Below are 11,231 nucleotides of genomic sequence, written 5' to 3' on the forward strand. Positions count from 1 at the left end.
TTTTCCTTGCACATATGGTTGTGTTTATGAATTTGGCTTAACCACGTTAGTTTTCCAAAGAGGTATAAAGTCCTTCTGAAACATGTGATCTTGTTTACTTTACTTCAGGGTTCTTGATATACTATCTAGGCAAATAAAACCTTCCAAGTCTAAAGTATACTGAACCTAACCCTGATTCCTCTACTGAGCTAAAAATGAATACTTTTGGTATTCATTTAGTCAAGAGCAGCCTGTTTATAGGCTGATTAGATCACTTATCTAGTTTGAATTACTTGAGGTCCAAGTTGGCACCAAACCTCCCCTAAATGTTCTTCAAATACCTTTTTTTCCCTTTATTTTGGTAACCCAGTTACAGCCCTCACCTTTAGTATACTTGAGGAGTCAGTACCATTAGAAAGAGATAGAACTTATTAAAATATCCCTGCTAAATGTACAAAATATTCTAATGTACACATTTTGACAGATTTGTAAAGTACCTTATGCACCACATTATTAAATAGTTATAAACTTCACAAACTGATTCCACATCTATTATCTCAGTGGAGTTCATCAGGATAGGTGAAGACAAAACTGAGACCTGGATTAATTTAATCATATCATGCAGCTAATTCAAAACTCATGTTCTCAAATACTTCATCAAAGTTGAGATATTAAGAAAAGAAGCCATGTGGGATGGATATGGGACGGAACAAGTGGTGACAAATCTCAGTGGTGTTAGGGTATACCATGATTATGTAAAGAAGGCAGTCTCAAATTGTCCAGTGCAAGCTGACTTCTTTGCATTCTGGCATTTGGCATTCTTTTCTCTGTGTCAATCAGGGTCAAATAAGGACAAAAATATCTACACAAGGTAGTTAAATATAGGAAATTAATATGGCAGATTAGCTATAAGAATATTACAATAGCTGAAAGAATAAGTAGGAGATGACAGGAGGACCCAGAGATTCCCAAGAGGAAGATACTGCTACTACCAATAGGTCTAATGGGGCAATGAAAGGAGGAAGGTAACCAGACCCTAGAAGCTGGAGCCACCTGCGAGACGTAGACGCTATAAGGCATTGCCATGAGAGTTGGAGTCACAAAGGAGATATAGCAACTCCCTGAGAGGCCACCAGCAGTCAAAAAGAGAGAAGAAACACCTTTGTTTCCCCCTTTTCCTACCCTACAATCCCCCACTGGTGTTACCTAGGGCCAAAGCAACCTGAAGCAAGTTGGCAAGGGCGGCTAGGAAATGGAATTTGCAAGCAGGGACTGCAGAGTGTGAGAAATTTAGAAATCCAAGATTTGAGAGCATGTCAGCAAATGGCAGGTAAAGACCTCTTCACGATTGCAAAAATGTCAGAGAAACAAGTTTTCCTGGTATTTCTTAAGTAAGCGATGTCTCATTTTAATGGGAGTCTCAGGTTAGGTAGCCTGACAAAGTGGCAGAAGTGACTGCTAAAGGTGGGCAGTAGAGTGAGGAAGACACTGAAACCACAATGTACAGCTTTTTCCAAGACAGGCTTTGAGTCCTAGGCATTTGCCGCTATTATTTAATTTGGCAAGTCCTGTACTTACAATGTGTAATTGATTCAAGAATGTTTATATCTTGAAAATCTTAATAACCTCTCTCTTTATCCTACCTGCCCCCCTTACAAAAAGCAGTCAAATAAGGTGTTGCATATGTGTGTGTGTGTGTGCATGTACTTATACACTCATTAGAATCAGTGGCCCATGCAGTCATAGCAGGGGGCTTGGCCCACATCCCTCCTCGGCTTTGTCTGATCAATGAAGGAGACATAAGGCCCCTGCACTGATCCTGCGTGTTTGGCAGCTTCTCCCAAGCTGGAATCTAGTGTACAAAGAACATACTAGCCAGGGGCACAGGGATGGAATGGAAAAGTACTCCTGAAAATGTGTCTAATTTCTTTCAGATGTTTCCCATCAACTTGGTTGTTGGCATGCTTTCCTATTTTCCATTTAGTACCTTCTATAGTCACATCTCCAAATATGAGATGAGTGAAAATAAAGTTTTTTAAAGTGAATGTCACCCATCCATATTCATATATATGTACAGAGAATACAACTTAAAATAAAATTCATAAAATTCAATAGTACACATATATGCTTTAAAGAAAAAAAAACTAATTACTTTTTCTTAATCAACTTTGATTTTTCTATCTGATCTGTTGGTGCCTACAGAAGAAAACAATGATAAATCATTTATAAAAATGGCCTAATCCTTTCTACTGGGAAATACAGTCAGACAGGCTTTCTCATAAATTGTTTAGAATAATGTGAATCTCCAGTGATTTTTCTCTGATATGTGTGTTTAAAAGAAGACTATAGCAACCACAAGCTTTGAGAGATTATTTTATTGGGTGGTGGTGGATAGGAATTGTTAAGGGAGAGGAAGGGGTATGCTGGAGAAATCTGTGCATTTTTATGAATAATGATGTAAGTTACTTCCTCATATCCTTACTAAAGAACACAGACACTGTCACTTGAAAAGCAAAACAAAACCTAGATCAGAGGCTAGAAAACACAAACAGAAATATTGATGGCTGTAAGTAAGTAGGAAAGAAAGTAAATAAACAAATCCTGTTCTCTCTCCCTGGGCTTTTCCTAAGCGTTTCTCTTGTGGGGGACTCACGTCCTATTAATGCTGGATCTCCAAACCAAATATTCTGAAATACTTCCTTGCTCATCAGCTGAAAAAGAAACAACTTTCCAGCCCTGGCCTGGTGATGAGCCTCCTCTTGGAAAAGATTTACCCAGAATTCATTATTTAAACATGAGTTGTTTTTTTCCTTCTAACTAAATCAATTGTTCAAATTAAAAATGCAAGGGCAATGCTTAACTTACCTAACAGAAACAACCATCCTAAAGGATATAAAATATGCTTTTAAAAAAGTACAGAGGACATGACAGTTCAGTGCCATATGTTTCAATCAGGAGCCTAAGGGTCTTTTTGGTACCTTACTTTTATTATCACACCAGACCATTTGCAGACATTTTCATCATTACATTAAAGTTGTTCCTTACGCATTTTTGTTGGATAATGAGATTTAGCCCATTATATGGTATCATCCACATTTTTAAAAAAATTTCATGAAAAAAACATTACATTTCATTAAATAGTCTTCTACAAACTCATTCTGAAAACTGAATTATTCTGTTACAGTAATATATCTCATTTGATTTAACCAATAACCTAAAGTTGAACATTTAAATTATCATCACTTTTTCTTCATTAAAAACAATGCTGTGATGATATAAACATCCAAGTAAGAAAAATCTCAAATATTATCATGATTAGTTTCTTCAGAAATATTCCTGTAAGTACAATTACTGGGTCAAAGTATGCATATATATCTTTTAATACACATTTACAGCTAACATTTAGAAAAGTTGCATGAATTTTCATTCCTATTAATGGTAGGAAAGTGCTCATTTATTTACTGTATCTTTGTCAACGGTGAGCACTTTCACTTAGAATCTTAAGTTTTTTTTTTTTTAATTTATTTATTTTTATTTCTGAGAGAGAGAGAGGAGACAGCATGAGTAGGGGAGGGTCAGAGAGAGAGGGAGATACAGAATCTGAAACAGGCTCCAGGCTCTGAGCTGGCTGTCAGCACAGAGCCCGACGTGGGGCTTGAACCCATGGACCACAAGGTCATGACCTGAGCCGAAGTTGGACGCTTAACCAACTGAGCCACCCAGGCGCCCCTCTTAAGTATATTTTTAACATGTATTTTGATTTCTACTGACATATAAGTTTTCATTTATTTAATCATCAGCCTTATGTACTGATTGGTGAGTTCTTATCCATGGTCTCCAACAGTAATACCAACATGTATTAATTAATATATGCATCAGACCCTGTGCTAAGCATTTAGGATGTACAGGTGGACAAGATATGCAAGACCCACAAGGCCCACAATAAGCATATGGTTTAGTGGGGATGGAGTCCACAACTACAGTGTGTTAGAAGGTGTGATCGTCTAGAATGCTACACAGAATTTATCCAGGGAACAGAGAAGGGCCTATTGATAAAGAAGAGTGATTTATTTATACTTTTGTTTCATTGTTACTTTTGATTAAGTCCTATTTATCTACTAAGAATATTTTTATTTCCTTAGGGACATACATAGAAAATACTCTTAATTTGCTATTATTTGTCTTTTAATTTTGCTTTTAATTTTTCTCTTGCCAGATTTAGCAATGAATTTCTTCATAATTTTGCTGTTGGTCACACTCAGAAAGGTCTTTACAACAAAAAAGCAGAAATCCTTACCAACATTTTCTCCAATCATGTTTATGGTTTTCATATTTAAGTCTTTATATAGATTGTATCTTATGATATTTTAATATAATATTATAATGTTTTCTAGAAGGAATTTTTGTTTTAGAGTTTATTTTTAACCACAAATGCTGACAGTTGACCCAGTATTAATTTTGAATGATCCATTATTTTTCTGAATGAGCAAGGGAAATTTATGTTATCCTAAATTATTACTGTGCTCTCTGTACTTTTAAAACACTCTTTTTCATTTATATGTGCCAGTGCCCAGCAGTTTTAATTATCATAGCTTTGTATTTTCTTATAAATACACTAAAATACAGTTCATAAGACGATTTCCTCCTCAATGCACTTATGTTTCAAAAACTGCTTTCATATTCTCATTGTAGATTATTTTGATTAGAATTGCCTAAGTGATCTCTATCAACAGGGGGAAAATGGACATATTCCCAATATGTTCCACCACAGTTAGACATTCTGGTGTCTCAACTCCTTAGCCAGCTCAGGATTATTATATTCGCCTTTTACATCATTCCACTTCCAATTCTTGTTCATATTATCTGGGGTGTAAGAGCTAAAATAAAAATATTAAACTATTATATAGCAGGCATTTGAATTCTGGAATTTTGGCATATTCACTGAATTCAGGGCTATTATTTACCATTAACTCTGTATTTGATAGATAATGATCATCCTTTCATGAGTTCTTTGTTTTTCTTCATTGCAGAGAGTGCTAAGGTGTACCTTCTCATGACTCTCATGATTCTTTCCAGTAGGAAAGCATGTATATGATCTTTTGTAATTTTTAATGCTTAAGAACATCTCTTTTCTCATACTTGAACAATACTGCTGACTATGGAGTGTTTTTATCATAATCACTTCCCTTCAAAACCTGTGACCATACATTACTTATCTTTTGATAGTCAGTGTACAAGAAAATATCTGACTGAATCCAGCCTTTCCTAATGATCATTATTGATGGTGGTGATGATGATGATGTTGATGACGATAATGGTTTGCTTTAAGAATTTCACCACTAATGGTTTTACATAATTTTCTTTTCATTTTAAAATTAAAAATAATTAAGCTTGCATTATAGTATTTCTCTCTTATTTAATATTTCTTGGTACATAGTGATTTGCAGACTCAGACAGAGGCATTTCTTTTACCTATAATGTCTTCTTGTTCAAGTCTTTCATCATTGATTCAACTTTGTTTAGATATGCCATTCTGAGGTTCTTCTAACCTACAGGAGATCCTGCATCTACTCTTCATGTATCTCATTTCCTCTCTAATCATACTTATGGGTTTCTTATGACAGAACTGTAAGTTGTTCTTCATTAGCTCCCCTTTATTGCTTCTCAATCTGGAAAATCAGATTTTATTTCTTTGTAGTCTTTTGAGATTTCAGATTATCCCTCCTTTATGACTGTTCTTCTCTCAGTTACTTTACTGTCTTGACAATTTTATAAACATATAAAATATTCTATAATTTTATTCTGCTTTCTTTAGAAAATACTTGTCAGAGTGACTATTTTCCAAATGTTTATAGGAGTTTTTCCTTAGATTATATTTTTTCATAGGATTTTTATTTTTCTCTATTTTTCTCAGAGGAGTGATTGTTCCAACGAAGTTCGACCACTATACCAGCCAACTTTTCCATGCACCCATATGCTCGATGGAGTGGATTCCTAAGAGATACGCATTCCAGCCCTAGATTCTTAGCTAATGAAGACATCAGCTCATGGCAGAAGGGGCCTTGCCTTGCTGATCTGGTTTTCTGTCATCCATTTGATGATTATTCCCTCCAAAAAAAAGTGCTTCCCCAAAGGTAAAACTTTCTGTTCATTGCAAGCATCATTTCAAAGGAAGTCTAGTTTCCTAGCTAGTTTTTGGATTGGGAGAATCCTTTGCCCACTGCCCCAAGCACTTTACTGGCATCATTTCACTTAATTCCAAATTAGGGTGCCAGTGAGGTTTTGACATGCGTTCCTCTAATTACTTCCTAAGTACCCTGTTCTCTAAGAGAGGAGAAATAGGAGTTTCTTTGGCAATTTATTCGGCAGAAATTCCTTAACAATTTTTGCACCTATATGGCATTACTTTCCAGTGCTTATATGATATCCCATGCCATTTTCCTCATATGTCTGGTTCATTCCATTAAAATTATTAAAACAATGATTTAGTTGCCTTTGTTAATGTTACTTGGATATACAGAAGTCTATAATCTATTAAGAGTTAGAAAACTGCATTCTCTTTTTAAATGTTTTTTAAATGTATATTTATTTTTGAGAGAGAGACTCAGAGTGTGAGTGGGGGAGGGGCAGAGAGAGAAGGAGACACAGAATCCAAAGCAGGCTCCAGGCTCTGAGCTGTCAGCACAGAGCCCAACACGGGGCTCCCACTCATGAACTGTGAGATCATGACCTGAGCTAAAGTTGGATGCTTAACCAACTGAGCCACCCAGGTACCCCAGAAAATTGCATTTCTTAGAAAGGAAACAAACATCAAACTTTTCAATGATTCCAATAGGAAAATGCCGTGGCATATCCTCAATTTATGAGAATTGACAAAAATATTTTCAATTCATTATTCTTAGCAATGCCAATAAAGAGTAATCATTGTATAGATGAAAAAATAACATTAAATCAGTCCATATTTATTAAATAGGTATGATGTACCTTACTCATGGCAAGTTGTTAAAAGGAATCCAAGTGTATATAACACAAAGTTGTAAGCCTTGCCTGAAATTCATTAATTATCTAGCTACAGGAAAGAAATATCTTAAAAAATAATTTATGGGTAACATTATATTGCCAGATGTTAAAATTATGTAGATTCATAGAATGTGTAAGTTACAGTATGAATATAATAAGTAGTGAAATAATTGGGGAAAGTGGGACTAAGCAATACATTGAAGGACTAGTAAGACACAGATAGGTTAAAATAGAAGGAAAATCCCACTTGGTGGAAAGTATAATTATAATAATGATTAATGTAACCACAACCAACACAACTTACTATTTCCCAAGCACTGTACTGGCATCATTTCATTTAATCTTCTTAACCTTCCTTTGAGCTAACAATAGCCCCAATGCACAGCAAAGGAAGTGAGGCTTAGTGAATGATGTAGTGTGGCTTTGAATGCAGACTGGCTAGCTTCCAAAGAGTAAAATTTTAACAACTAAGTCTTACTCCACAGGACCAAAGAGTCATTGTTGAGAGTGACTATAGTATGTGCCAGGAATAGTGATGGACTCAGTATAAAGATGAAAACAGTAGGTACCCATGGGAGGATCTTTCAGAACACTACTGCATCAACAACATATGGACTTAAGAAAATCTGAATGTCATTCACATCCATAGGAGGCAGTCTGAGTGGGTAGTTTACCAAGTCGTTTTAATTATTAATAAACCATTTCCCTTTATATCTTACCTCTCAAAAGATTTTCATTGCCTTTCTTGTATGGGGCAAACACAGCAGAGACCTGAAAAACATAAAGAAGCTGCTCTCAATGTTGTTTTCCTCTGTAGTGACATCGTGATGAAAAAGTGTCCTGAGTGACCTTCAGGGATACAGCATCGGCTTAGATTTGGGGAACTGGAAAGAATGAGCCGTGATTGAGAAAATCCTTCATAAATTTGAGTTGAACTTTTTTAGCATTTAGTGTCTTACAGGAGACCAAAGGGAATTGGGAAGGATTTATTTTTACGGCTATTACTCTTAGTGGTTTAGAATTAGTTTAACATTTTTAATTGAGTTTTGTAATGCTACATGAAAGGACTGAGCCATACATCTCTTCTCAAGAAGGGACTAGATTCCACCAATTCTACATAGGTGTATTAGTATATCACGAGTAACCTATAATTCCCTTAAGAAATGGCACAAGTTAATATATTTTTTTAAATAGGTCTGATGACTCTTGCATGATCTTTCTGCACCTTCTCCCCTCCATTCTTAGCTTTAATCTAACTGGTTTTAATTTTTCCCTGAATTATCCCATTATATGTTTACAGCTTATCAATCCACTACTGCAACCTCAGTGTGTCCACTTGTGTGCTTATCTTGAAGAGGGATAAATCTCCATAATTTTGAAAGAAGTTTTTGTGAGAGCTGTTCCTTCCTGAAAGCATATATATATGTTCTTTTCATACATAAAGATAGAACATCTGCTGGAAGTTGCTATAAACATTAAATAATATCTACTAAAACAGCAATGTTGTTTTTTTTCTCTAGTCCGTTTCTCTGTTCCCTTTCTTAAATATCCCCATATAAGTTTCCCAAGTTTAGTATTCATTCAACTTATCTATATAGAATACTAGGCTAAGGTACCCAGATGATGACCAAGACATGTTTTACAAGGCATCAATGTAAGAATGGTAGAATTCTCAGTTCCTTCCAGAGTGTATTTAAGACTGTTTCTGATATTGACATCTCAGATGAATTTCTCTGTGCTTTGACTGCTTGTTAATTCTTTTCTATGGTTACCCTAATATTTGTTTTACTTTGGTTCCTTAATTTAGGAATTAAAAGGCACATTTCTCCCTCCCTTTAGTTCTTTACTATGCTGTACTGACCTCCAGTTCTTTTCCATGCTGGATGTCTGTCTGAGTACTGAAAACTGTCTTCTTTGCTCTTACTCATTTTTTTCCACTTGGCTTTCACCTGAAGCACATATCCTGTTATGAAGGCTGACTGGTGAAAAGTTAGCTTCAAAAATCTCTGCTTAGTTTTGTTGAAGGTCATGTGGCTTTCAGAGAAGGTGATATTTTCCTGGCACCTTACCCATATCCTATCATTCCTCTCCGGGATTCAAGAGTAGATGATGTTCTCTTTCCATTTTCAAAAATCTGATCCCATTGAGTCACTAACACTCAAATGCTTGTTTCCAGTCTTAAGATTGATCCTGGCTTTCAGCTGTTATCAGAACAGAGTAACTATGCTATGACCAACCTTTCTTGGGAAGATTCATCATGATGCCTAATAGTCAAGTTCTCTCTTGCAACTTATTTGAGTACTGGATTTTATGATACTGATTTTCCCAAAATCCTAACACTACAGGTCAAGAATAGAAAAATAATATAAATCTAAAATAACAAGAAACACTTTCAGCTAATAGAAGAGCATGGATGTTCTCTTAAGCTTTCCTAAAAGTCCATCAATGTCATTTTTATCAAATAAACTTTCCTACTTACCTAGTTTATTTCACTTTTTTTTAAGTCCTTACAACACTTGTTTTACCACTTTTAAGTATTTTGTATATATTCTTTATATTATATTACCTTTACTTGTGTCACAGTTTTTTTTGTCTTCTAGAGCAAAACCTTGAGGGCCTAGGCTGTATCTTACACTCTTCCATCCTCTCAAGCTGTTTATATCTCCTTTCCCTAGGCTGAAACTCAAATACTTTGAAAACACTCAGGGGGTTCCTCAAATCTTTCCCCACTTGGGTCAACTCAATTGTTATTTTTCTATCATCATATGAGTGAATTTCCTAGAACCTCCAGAAAAAAACACTTACCCATTCTGATAGACTTGTTATTTTATTAATATGTTTCAATATCATGGAGTCCTTCATAAATGCTATGCAAAACACTGACTCACAACTAAACTCACAGCCTTTTCTTTGTAAGTAGTTCGAAGCCTTTCCACTCCCTTCTAGATTCCTCTGTTAATAAATCTCTCACTGTCAGTCACTTGGACTTCAATTTCCCAGGAAATAGAAGCTATTATTAGGAGTAAGTCAATTACATTTCCTGCAGTATCTCCAACCCATATTTTAATAAATTTTTCCTGTCTAAATCAAGAAGGTTTCTCTGCTATTTTGTTTTTCATAAAGAATATCTCTACTTGTGCCTTTGATCTTCTTTTTAAAATTTTCTTTGGGACATTTTCTATCAAATACCTCATTTTACACATTAATTTCTCCTCCTCCACGGATGTCACTTCTTTTGCTTGACAGTGCATTTAAGACATCTACATTCTTTTTTAAAAAGTATTTTAAAAATTGTTCTTTCGGGACGCCTGGTGGCTTAGTCGGTTAAGCGTCCGACTTTCGCTTAGGTCATGATCTCGCGGTTTGTGGGTTCGGGCCCCGCGTCGGGCTCTGTGCTGACTGCCAGCTCGGAGCCTGGAGCCTGTTTCAGTCTGTGACTCCCTCTCTCTCTGACCCTCCCCTGCTCACACTGTCTCTCTCTCTCTCCTAGAAATAAATAAAAACATTAAAAAAAAAATTAAAAAAAAAAAATTGTTCTTTCATGTTTATTTATTTGGGCAGGGGTGAGGGGCAAAGAGAGAGGGAGACAGAAAACTTGAAACAGGCTCCAGGCTCTGAGCTATCAGAATTTTTCCTGACACAGGGCTCAAACTCAGGAGCCATGAGATCATGACCTGAGCCAGAGTCATAGGCTTAACTGACTGAGCCACCCAAGTGCCCAGAAGACATCTACATTCTAACAAAACTATCTCCTCCATCCCACTCTCTACTTAACCTAGAGTTCATTTACCTCATTGCTTACCTTCAAGACTATAAACTTCTATCCTAAGAATGCAGATGTAACTATTCTAGCCAAGGCTAACCAAAGAACAGCTACCTGTCAAATCCTGTGTCTTTCTTTTCAGGGCTCTTCTTTCTGGACTTTTGTATTGGAATGTGATCCTTTCACATTTTGGAACTCTTCTTTCTATGAGGCTTTATGAAATTACTCACCCATTGGCTCTTTCTAACTTTTCACAAACTTCCTCTCTTTTGTTCTTTTATTAATTATTGTGTGAATGTTAATTCTCTCTAGGGTTCCACAGTTAGTTTTCTTCGACATTAACAATAATAGGAATTTTTGAGTTCTATTCTGTACTAGTGCCTGTGCTATGGTTTATGGGTTATCTCACAGGTAGTCAGGATTATTCCATCAAAGAACTGGATAATTCTCTCACAGTCATTTATAAAAG

Source organism: Hyaena hyaena, unplaced genomic scaffold (genome assembly GCF_003009895.1).
Source record: "Hyaena hyaena isolate Hyena2069 unplaced genomic scaffold, ASM300989v1 scaffold_604, whole genome shotgun sequence".
Classification (NCBI taxonomy): Eukaryota; Metazoa; Chordata; class Mammalia; order Carnivora; family Hyaenidae; genus Hyaena; species Hyaena hyaena.